Below are 12,379 nucleotides of genomic sequence, written 5' to 3'. Positions count from 1 at the left end.
TGAGATAAAGTATAAACCAATTGGATGTTTAATATAAATTTTGTTAACGTATTTTTTTTATCCTTGAATGACAATATTATAATTTTGTGTCTGAACGAAATATTTTTTTATTGTATGATTGTACAACGAAATCAACCATTGTTAGAAGAAGAAGAATTGTTATTATTAACTGTTATTAATAACCATGACGCTGCTTTACATTAAATGCATGGAAAAGTAAAGGGACCCCCACCGCCCACAATAAATCCTCAGACCCAGGTGTTGCCGCTTCTGTCACCCGAAGATCATATCGAACTCACAGATTTGTCAGGGCAATGGCAGAACTGACTTGTCGCCAACTAAACCAAGCAGCAGCTGGGCTGAACACCCTTCTCGTTCACCCAAGCGATCGAAGCAAACGTCCAACACTTTTCACGTCCCGCTTTTCACCGACGTCAACTTAGAACAAACTCGGGCAGATATAAAACTCAATTTAAAATGGCTGCGTTTGCTTTTGCGTTCGGGGAACAACATTCAGCTGGGACATCTGGGAGAGTCCCACGAAAATAACTCATTTTTGGGGTGCGTTACCGAGACCTTGTTCTGGGCTTGTCACAACAGTAGATCACGGTGAAAAGACTGATCTATACCGCGTGGTCACGAGACGTCTTCATCTTCATGCCGCAGTGGAAGGGAACGGAGGAGAGGGAGTTATCGATAAGGAAAGGTTAGACAATATTGCGTTGTTTTCTCTCGAGTTTGAGGGGCTGAGGAGAGACCTGATAGAAATGTGCAACCATTATGAGACGCATAGATAGGACAGACAGTAACTCTTTGTTCCCAAGAAGAAGTATTGAAGACTAGAGAACATGGTTTTACGGCGAGACTGTCAAGGTTTGAATGAGATCTGCGGGGTTGTATTTTGAGCATAACGATGGGTACCTGCAACGCGCTGCCAGGGGTGATGGGAGAGACAGACATGCAAGTGGCGCTTTAGCAGTTTGTAGATAGACACATGGACATGCAGGGAATAGGGGAAATTGGATCATATGTGAGCAGAGGAGATGAGCTTAACTTGGCATTAGAGACGTCACTGAGGAGCGAATGGTCTATTCCTATCCAGCACTCTTCCACGGGCAGTGTTTCCATATCGCACAAGTACGTAGTTCCCTTAAAATGGGTCCCACGTGGAAAAGGTGGTCAAGGAGGAATACTGCAATTTACCCTTCATTATTGTCTTAAACATTGACAAGTCATGTTCTCGATGTATAAAATGTAGACCAGCCACATTGAGAATAATGTGCACAGTCTGCGCTCCACATTATTGGAAGGACGTGGAGTGCGGAGAGATTATGGAGAAGAGGTTTACTGGGATGCTGCATGGATACCAGTGAATCAGCTATAAAGGTGCACAAACTTGGGTTGTTTACGCTGAAGCGTCCACTGAGTCTATGAACCCACGAGAGCCACAGATAGGATGGATAGAATATTATTCCCAGGGTGGAGATGGGACGTATTAGAGAGCGGATATTTAAGGTGAGAGATGGAAGGGCTTTCTGTGTTGTGCCTCTCCGATACACTATTCTGTGCCTGCGCGATGTAGTGTCCCGCTGAGATCCAGCTGTGATTCAATGCCGCTACACTAACCTTCCTCGCTGCTGGTCCACACACTGCTTGAGAAATTCAGCGGGTCAGGCAGGTACCCACTAGTCGGCGTGTTAAAACCTTGTCTCGCGCATCTCCTTTAAATGTTGTATAAGGAAATAACTGTAGATGCTGGTACAAATCGAAGGTATTTATTCACAAAATGCTGGAGTAACTCAGGAGAGAAGGAATGGGTGACGTATCGGGTCGAGACCCTTCAGTCTGAAGAAGGGTCTCGACCCGAAACGTCACCCATTCCTTTAAATGTTGGATCACTCACCTTTGTCCAGCACAGCATAGTGGCACAGCGGTAGAGTTGCTGCCCTACAGCGCTACGGTCCCGTTTTCCTTCCTGATTACTGTTGCTGTCCGGGGGTTGTATGTTCTTCCTGTGACCGTGTGGGATTTCTCCGGATACTCAGGATTTCTTCCATATTTCAAAGACGCGGTTTGTAGCTTAATTTGGCGTCTGAAAATTCTCCCCAGTATGTAGGATATAATTAGTGTACGGGTTACTATTGGACTCGGTGGGCCGAAGGTACTGTTTGCACACTGACTCTCTAAAGTGCGCTAAACCTCAAAAAATATGTCTTCTAGTCTTTGACATTTCTACACTGGGAAATAAGGTTCTTAATTATGCACCTCATGATGTTATATTCCTCTAAGAGGTCTCCCGTTTATGCCACAGTATCTCCCGTCACTCCCCATAATTAACGAATCCCCGAACTCTATCTCCGTTACATTGATGACTGCATCGGTGCTACCTCCTGCACCCATGCAGAACTCATGGACTTCATAAACTTCACCAGCATTTCTCATCCTGAACTGAAATTTATTTGAAGCATCTCCGACACAACCCTCCCATTTCTTGATGTCACAGTCACCATTGCAGGAAATAGACTATTTGACTGACGTCTGTTACAAACCCACTGACTCCCACAACTATCTCGAATACACTTCTTTCCACCCTGCTTCCTGCAAAGAATCTATCCCCTACTTCCAATTCCTCCGCCTATACCGCATCTGCACCCAAGATCAGGTGTTCTATACTAGAACATCTGAGATGTTCTATTTCTTTGCAGAACCACTGTTCCCCTCTCCCATCATATATGAGGCCCACACTCGTGTCTCCTCGGTATCGCGTAGGTCCACCCTTGCTCCCCCTCCCCCTGCTCGCAACAGAGACAGAGTCCTCCTAGTCCTTACCTTCCACCCCATCTGGCGTCGCATACAACACATAATCCTCCACATTTTCCCATCTCTATCCCTTTCCGCCTTCCGCAGAGACAGTTCCCTCCGCAACTCCCTGGTTAACTCAACCCTTCCCACCCAAAGCGCCCCTCCCCAGGTACGTTTCCCCGCAACCGCAGAACATTCACCACCTGTCGCGATACCTCCACCCTCGACTCTGTCCAGGGACCCCCACAGTCCTTTCAGGTGAGGCAGAGGTTCACTTGCACATCCTCCAACCTCATCTACTCTACCCTTTGTTCAAGATGTGGACTCTTATACATCAGCGAGACCAAACGCAGACTGGGCGATAGTTTCGCGGAACACCTTTGCTCAGTCCACCTAAACCTACCTCATCTCCCGGTTCCCGGACACTTTAACTCTCCTTCCCATTCCTATAGACCTGTTCTGTCCTAGGCCTCCCCCGTTGTCAGAGTGAGGCTAAACGCAAATTGGGGGAACAGCATCTCATATATTTGGGCAGCTTACAGCCCCGTTGTATGAATATTGTTTTCTCTCACTTCACGTCAGCCCGGCATTCCCTCTCTCTCTCTCCCTCCCCCCACCCAAGTCGCACCAGCTTCTCGTTTTCACCCTACAAACAGCGAATGGCCTTTCTCCTTTATCGCCGTTACTTTTTTGCATATCGTTCATTCATTGTTCTTTTTCTCTCCACATCACCGTCTGTATCTGTCGATTCCCTTATCCCTAACCAGTCTCAAGAAGGGTCTCGACCCGAAACGTCACCCATTTCGTCTCTCCAGAGATGCTGCCTGTCCCGCTGAATAACTCCATTACTCCGCGACTTTCCCCTCTATCGCTCATCCACACTCTTCTGCCTCATCTTTTCCCGCTCTGTGTCAGAGTCAGACCCGGGGACATAGACCCGACTGCAACTGCTGCTCTCCCTGGTCGCTAATTTCCCCAACAATATCCAACATTTGGTTTAGTTTTGTAGCGCCCACGGAGTACGCGCCGACCAGCGGTCCCAGCACACGAACACTGCCCAACACACTAGGAACAATATACACTTAAAACAAGCCGATTCGCCTATAAGAACCTGTACGTCTTTGGATTGCGGGAGGAAACCGCAGATTCCCGGAGAAAACCCACGCAAGTCTCGGAGAGAACGTATTCAATCTGTACAGACAGCACGCGTAGTCCGGATCGAACCCGGGTCTCTGGCGCTGTAAGGCAGCAATTCTAATATCTGTTTTCCAGTGGTATGGCCATGGAAGATTGATATACTCTCCGCCAACTCCCTTTCATGTTTCCCATCACCGAGAGAGGAAATTGGAGCAATCACTGGAAGTGGCTTGAGAGCAGTCAGGGTTACTGTCGAAGAAGTACTGAAGTTATTGTCGTGTTTGAAGGTAGACCAATCTCCAGGGCCTGATCTTATATATCCAAGGACATTGTGGGAAACTAGAGAGGAAATTGCGGGAGCCCTGGTTGGAATTTACAGGAGAGGAGCCGGAAGATTTGACGATGGTAAATGTACGTCTTTTCAAGAAGGGCTGCAGGGAAATGCTGGGAACTATAGACCGGTGAGCTTAACAACTGTAGTTGGTAAGTTACTGGAGAGTATTCCGAAGGATAGGATCGACAGGCATTTGGATGGGCAAGAGCTGATTAGAGATAGTCAGCATAGTTTTGTACGTGGGAGGTCGTGTCTCACAAATCAGATTGATTTTTTTGAAGACGTGACCAAAAAGGTTGATGAGGGCAGAGCTGTAGATGTTGTGTACATGGACTTCAGTATGGCATTCGATATGGTTCCGCATGGTAGGTTGCTCTGGAAGGTTAGATCGCATGGGCTCCAAGGAGAGATAGCTGAATGGATAGCAAATTTGCTCCATGGAAGGAAGCAGAGGGTGATGGAGGAAGGTTGCTTCTCACACTGTTTGCCTGTGACTCGTGGTGTGCCTGAGGGTTCGGTGCTGGGCCCGTTACTGTTTGTCATCTGCATCAATGATTTGGATGAGAACATACAGGGCAAGATTAGCAAGTATGCTGATGATACAAAGGTTAGTGGTTTTCAGGTAGTGAAGATGGTTGTGACGACTGCATCATGATCTGAATCGATTTGCCAGGTGGGCGGAGGAATGGTTGATGGAATTTAATACAGAGAAGTGTAAGGTGTTGCATTTTGGGACGTCGAACAAGGGCAGGACCTGCACAGTAAATGGTCGGCCTCTGCGTACTGTTGTAGAACAAGGAATCTAGGAGTACAGGTGCATGGTTTCTTGAAGGTCCAGTCGCAGGTAGATAAGGTGGTCAAAAAGGCTTTTGAAACTTTGGCCTTCATCAGTCACAGTATTGAGTATAGAAGTTGGGAGGTCATGTTGCAGTTATTTAAGACTTTGGTGAGACCGCATTGAGAATATTGTGCTCAGTTCTGGGTACTAAGTTGTCGGAAAGATATTGTCAAGCTTGAAAGGGTTCAGAAAAGATTTACGAGGATGTTGCCCGGACTAGCGGGTGTGAGCTACAGGGAGAGGTTGAGGAGGCGGTGTCTCTATTCCATGGAGCGCAGGAGGATAAGGGGTGATCTTTTCGAGGTGTAGAAGGTCATGAGAGGAATAGATCGGGTAGATTCACAGTCTTTAGCCCAGAGTAGGGCAATCAAGGACCAGGAGACATAGGTTCAAGGTGAAGGGGAAAGATTTAATAGGAATCCGAGGGGTACATTTTTCCATACAAAGGGTGGTTGGGGTATGGAACAAGCAGTCAGAGGAGCGGGTTGAGGCTGGGACTATCCCACTGTTTAAAAAACAGTTAGACAGGTACATGAATAGGACAAGGTTGGAGGGATAGTGACCACGCGCAGATAAGTGGGACTATTGTAGCTGGGACATGTTGGTCGGTTTGGTCCAGTTGGGCCGAAGGGCCTAATTCCTCACAGAATCACTCTATGACTGTGACTCAAATGTCCCTCAGTAAACCAATGCTCTTAATGGTGTGGGTATTCTCTTACATATTCTTTACCATGTACCTTCATAGAGTCATAATACAGTGTGAGAACAGGCCCTTCGGCCCAACTTGCCCACACCGGCCAACGTGTCCCAGCTACATTAGTCCCACCTGACCGCATCTTAGCGTTGACTTTGGGAATGCCTCACATCACGTTTTCCTGGACTCATCTCCACCTGCCATTTCTCCGTTCATATTTCCCGACTGGTCTATATCCTGCATCACGTCCTAAAAGCAATACATTTACAACTCCATTTAATGCACGCATTTGGATTGTACGCCAGAAATTATATGTACCTATGATTGTCTTTTGCAGCTAATTTGGTGGCAATCGTCATCCTGTCCCGTGGAAATTGCGGTCTCTCCAAATGCATCACTCGTTATCTGCTGGGGATGGCAGTCGCTGACATAATAATTCTTATATTTCACACGGTCTTATACCAGATAATCAATGGTTATTTCCCATATTCGATCTTCAATTACACTTCGGTTTGTAAAGTTGTTTTGACCGTACATTTCGTTTCCCTTGACTGCTCCGTCTGGCTAACTGTGGCTTTCACGTTCGATCGATACGTTGCTATTTGCCACCAATCCTTGCGAGCAAGATATTGCACTGAAAGGAATGCGACTGTGGTTGTAGTGGTGGTGCTTTGCTCGAGTATTGTAGAAAACATCCCATACTATTTCATATATGAACCTCGGGAGGTTATTGATAACGTGGAGTGGGCGTGCTATGTAAAATCCAGCTTCTACACAACACACATTTGGACAGTTTTTCTGTGGGTGGAAACGATATTGCACCCTACGTGTTGATCTTGCTACTAAATTCCCTGACGATCAGGCTCATTGTACTGTCTAATCGAGTGAGGAGCGGACTACGAGGAAACAAAAGTACTGCGAAAAACACAGACCTAGAGACGGAGAACCGAAGGAAATCCATAGTCTTGCTTCTGGCCATATCAGGCAGTTTCATCCTCCTGTGGATGGTTAATTTAATATGTTTCATATGCGTGCAGTTCACTGACGCGCAATTTCTGGAGGCAAATTACGATGACCCCTTCACCATTGCGGAGTTATCGGGGTATATGCTGAAGTTTTTGAGTTCTTGCACCAACACTTTTATTTATGCTTTGTCCCAGAGAAAATTCAGAGAGGAACTGAAAAATGTGATCACATACCCCGTGGTTCTTGTTGCTAAAGCAATCAGCCACATTAAATGACGCCCTAAACTAAAATCCCAATAGACTTTGGCCTTTATCCAAAGTGAAGAGAAATCATTCAAAGATCATGCGACGAAAATAACGTCAAATGAAAGAGAAATAAAATAATGGTTACGCTCGATCCATGCACCTTTTCCAACCCAAAGCCGCTGGTGACCAAGGTGGGCGGTCTTGGGGCACGTTCTGCTGTCTTTCAACGTGCCCCTAGATTTTGAAAATATAAGGGTAAAGTTTAAGCAATTATTGAGCAATTCAGAAACTACATTATCAAAAATCGTTACTAACATAAACAAACTAGTGTTAATAGCAAGTTAAAAAAATACTTACCTCCGCAATTCCATTAGGTATCCGGGGCCCTTTTGAAAATGTCCCCCAAGGTGGTGTATCAATAATAACAAAACGCAAACTGGCACTGACACCCAACCTCGTCCGCGGAAGCCCCATTCCCCGCCCTAATAATTGGTACATCAAACAGAGTGCTTGAAGAACATACATGGCCAGGCAGCATCTGCCGAGGCAAAATGCAGACGACGTTTATAATCGGTTCCTTTCAGACTGAGCGGAGAAAACAAGCGGGGACCGGACATTGCCTGGCAAGTGAAAGATGGGTCTAGGTGAGAGGGGTTGTATTGGCGGATGGGTGGAGTAGGTGACAAAGTCTACAGGTGATAAGGAGGTAAACGTGTGTTAGATTATTGGAAGAGGGAAGGTGAAATGTAAAGCCGCAGGGAGGGATAAGGGTGGAAGTGCGGGGAGGAAAGAGTGGGTGAAAAGGGAGGTGGAGTACTCGGGAATGGGAGATGAGTGTACAGAGGAGAAAGGAGAAGGGTGGCTGGGGGAAAATGTAGTGGGCTGGGACATGCCTGTCAATGATAGATGGATACAGGTGATGGTGGGGTGTTTGATTGCTGAGTAGGTGGAGTAAATGACAAAGGCTGGGGGTGAAAAGGAGACAAAAGGGTGTCAGAGAGGGAAAGAACAGGAGTTATATGTAAAGCCGGAGAGTGGTGAGGTTATGGATGGACGGGTTGTGGGGCAAGTGGGCGCGCAGTAGGGCAATGAGGGACCCGGGTGGGAAATTAAAGTAGAAAGGAGGTGTAGTAGCAACAGGGTGACTGTGTTGGGGGCGAGCAGGGGTGAGTGAAGGTGGAATACATGTCTGCGCGCCAGTGGGGTGTATCTTGTGCGCTTCTGACTTGAACGCTCAGGTGTGGAAATAAGGAATGCACTGAGATGCGCACAGATGTTCCCCGGTATTTCGCCACAGAGCGCGACTGCAGCCTATATAAGCCAGGTCAACGTCTCGTTGAAATGAATTCAATTGAATACTTTATTGTCACATGTGACGAGTCACAGTGAGATTATTTGTTTGCATCGTCAAGGCCTGTTTCCGGCTGTATATATATGATATGATATGATATGATATGACATGCTTTCTAATGCGGTTTCAACCTTATCAGAAGTGTAACATGCGTTTTAACACAAATTACACCTTTTAAGATATTTCAGATTATCTATTAGGAATTGTTCTGTTTATTTTCTACTGAGATGGTTGACATGGATTCCCTCCGACTAATACCTGGTAGGAACTAACGCCAGAGCGTTTGGACGCCACAACCTTGGACTCGTTGATGTTTGTCTTAGTGTATGTCCACTGTCTGTGTGGAGATTGTACATGTTTCCATATGACCGCTAGGGTTTACACCGGGTGCTCCGGTTTCCGCCCACATCCCAAAGAATGTGTGGGTTTGTATGTTGACTGGCTTCTGTAAATTGTCATCAAGTACGTCGGGAGTGGACGCGAAGGTGGGAGAACACAGAGAACTGGTATAACGAAGGTAGACACAAAATGTTGGAGTAACTCAGCGGGACAGCCAGCCTCTCTGGAGAGAAGGAATAGGTGACGTTTCGGGTCCAGACCCTTCTTCAGACCTCTGAGAAATAATATAAACTGGTGGCCGATGATCCGTTCGACTTGGTGGGCAGAAGGCTCTGTTTTAATGCGGCGCCATTCAATCAATCTAAACAATTGGAAGTAATTTCCGCTGTGGACTCTTTGCTGACTTTCAAAAAGTAAACTTCAGAACTAATTGTCACGACGAGGTCTTTCCCTCTTCGCGTGGACTCAGGTGACTGGTGGGCGGAGATGAGATACCATCAGCAAATCAGCAACTCTGAGCAGCCAGTGACTTAATCTCCTTCAGATAGCCATGGAGCGTGATCATAGTAATCAGACAGCGTGGAAACAGAGCGTTCGGTCCAACGCCCACGTCGACCAACATGCCCCGTCTACATGAGTTCTCCCCACTGCCTCTGTTCAGCCCGTCAGTCAGAATCTATCATATCCATGTATCTGTCCAAATGTATTTGAAATGTTGCAATAGAACCTGCTTCAAGTAACTCCTCTGGCAGCTGGTTCTATACACCTATCACATTTGTGTAAACTCGTTGCCCCTTTATTCTGGGGGAGCTCCCCTCTAATCTCAGTCTGAAGAAGGGTCTCGACCCGAAACGTCACCCATTCCTTCTCTCCCGAGATGCTGCCTGACCTGCTGAGTTACTCCAGCATTTTGTGAATAAATCCCCTCTAATCTGTTGGAGAACGGATTTATCGTTGAATAGAAAGCCCCCAATTAACCTATAAGTTGAACTGAAAACATCCCTTTACTGCAGCCTTAAAAAAGACATTCACGCCCGCGTCTCAACTACCCACCCCAACCCAATATTTTACCACATTGTAAAACTGTTTGAATAGACATTTACTGCGTTCTGCTGAAGTATTACCGAACTGCAACTTTAACGCGTTCGCTTCACCTGCGAGTCGCTTGCAGATTTTTCAAATTCTTATGGCATTGTATGATATCCAACTTTGTAATTGTTCATACCCGGAAATAAAATGTCAATTTTAAAATGTAAACATTATACTGAATAGCAAATAAAAAGAGATATTTTTAAGCTTGATCTTCGTGGCACTTGCATTCCTGGTTCAGGGGAGACCTGGTAGATGTACATGAGATTATGAGTCATAGATAGTTTCGACAGTCAGAATCATTCTCCTAGGGTGGAAATGTCAACGACTCGAGGGCATATTTTAAAGATGAGAATGGGAAAGTTTAAATGTGTGGAGCAAGTTTCTTTTCATTTACGCAGAGTGTGGTGGATACCTGGAGAGTGCTGTCAGGGGTGACAGTTTAGTCAGATACCGATCATATTTATTTAAAGACAGAACGACACAACTCTATTTATCGATTTGGTTCTTCAAAATGTTGTTTACCATCAAGGATGACAGGCTCGAAATATATGATATCAATATTTATCTAAGTGTGGCAGATGGCAATTATAACTAGTCACACATCTGGGGTAAATGTCTGGTTCGCTGTGCAGCTGTAAATATGGCAGAAAAGGAAGTGTGTATAGCGAAGGAAGAAACAAAAAAGAGGATATTCAATAGAATAAGAAATGATCCGCGTGATTTTAGAGGAAACAAATGTGTACATAGATTAATTGGCTTGGAGCTGTGCAGCCCGGAAACAGTCCGTTCGGCCCACGTAGCCCATTGCAACCAAGATGGCATATTGGCTAGTCCTACTTGCCCACATTTCACCATTGTAGTTTCAGATGTCATATATCACCCCTTCAAATATCTGTCTAAATGTCTTTTAAAAGTCATAAAACCCGTATTTATAACTTCCTTTGGCAGCTCATTCCAGGTACGGATTTCCCTCTGAGCACCAAAATTGTTACTTAGATTTTTTTTGTTGCAAATTCAACGTTGGGAAAAAGACTGTGAGCATTCACATTGTCTGAATATTCTCTCGCTTCTGCAAATGAAGCTTCACCGCGATACACGGTTTAGAGTGGGTTTGGAGTGTGTGTGTAAATGTGACAGGGCGGCACATTTCCGTCGTTCTTTTGTTCTGTCACCTGTCATGTGACGTTCTTTTATCTGTCATCCATTTCCCCCGTGTACCCAAATGTACCTAAATGTGCGTATATCCCACAGATAGAATTAGTCAGTTTAATAAATTAATATAAGGAATTTAAACGTGAAAAATATTAAATATTTTCGAATTACAAAAGTCAGATGAACAAACGAGTGAGTTCGTGCTCTTTTCCTTATTGCATGATTTTTTGGTCGTTGTATTTATTGAATACAATTACTCTGAGTTTCATTTGAACGAAGAATTGTATCGCGCGCTGCTGCATATGACAGGAAGATCATAAGTTCTCGGAGCGGAATTAGGACAATCGGCACATCAAGTCTACTCCGCCATTCAATCATGGGTGATCTATCTGTCCATTTCAACCCCATTCTCATGCCTCCGCCCCATAACACCTGCCACCCATAAAATAACCAGAATCTGATTGATAAACAAAAGTCGCCACCTTCAACACGGTTACGCCATCCTAATATGATGCGATGGAAACATTTTGTTCAGAAGGCACAAGTTACCCAATCATCAACAACAAACAACAAATATAATCTGTTTGTTCAACTGCCTGTATGTAATATGCCTCTTGGGATTCATTTTTATGTTGTTTTGGAGGATATATATTTCTGTGTCCATAGAACTATCCACAAAACTGCAAAGAGCTAAATATGGAACAACCGGTAATAATACAGGTAGAAAAAGTCTACTATCCTATACTTGGAATAATCGGCGTACCCGGTAAGACATTTTTGTTGATACCAAAGTTTGTTAGCTTTAAAATGCAACTTTTCCTGCGGTTGGTATTATTATTTATATGCCGATTAGTTTATTTTTTGCACTTAAAATTTATTCATGTTTCCTGATAGTTCTGTTCGATTGTGATGTGTAATCTGCGATGAAGTATAAACTATTTGAATGATTAATGTTGATTTCTTTAACACTTTATTTTGTCATTGAGTAAAAATATTGTATATTTGTGCCTGAACGAAGTGCTTGTAATTGGATTGCGTAGCCAATTCAGCCAATATTAAAACAGAAGAAAGAGATATATCCGCTGGTTTTCATGAAATGCAAGCGAAAAGTAAAGAAATCCCAGCGTCCACATGAAACAACTGTTGTTTCTTCTGTCACCTAAAATCATATTGAACTCACAGAATTATCGGGGAAACGACAGAACTGATTTATAGCCGATAAACGGAAGCAGCAGCTATGTTAAACATGCTTTTTGTCGAGCTAAACATACAAAACGGAACAGCAAAGGAGTCGACGTCCTCGCCGAATAGGATACCAAAATAAACTCATCTCCCTTGCCTACACACGATCCTCATCCCTGCATATCGGTGTGTCCATCCAAATGACATTCTCGTATATGCCTCCACCATTGGCAGCGTGTAACATGCA

The 12,379-nt window shown here is 44.8% G+C and overlaps 1 long non-coding RNA gene and 1 pseudogene across 1 annotated transcript in view; one reads left to right on the top strand and one right to left on the bottom strand.

The window, feature by feature from the left end:
* Positions 1-12,379, bottom strand: part of LOC144603241 (uncharacterized) — a 478,910-nt gene that overhangs the window by 79,054 nt on the left and 387,477 nt on the right. The gene's annotated exons all lie outside the window — the stretch shown is intronic.
* On the top strand, positions 6,220-7,046 carry LOC144602571 (neuropeptide SIFamide receptor-like; annotated as a pseudogene).

The sequence above is a fragment of the Rhinoraja longicauda genome, chromosome 19 (genome assembly GCF_053455715.1).
Source record: "Rhinoraja longicauda isolate Sanriku21f chromosome 19, sRhiLon1.1, whole genome shotgun sequence".
In the NCBI taxonomy this organism is placed as follows: Eukaryota; Metazoa; Chordata; class Chondrichthyes; order Rajiformes; family Arhynchobatidae; genus Rhinoraja; species Rhinoraja longicauda.
The sequence above is the reverse complement of the archived record's forward strand: the minus strand, read 5'-3'. Positions and strand labels throughout refer to the sequence as shown.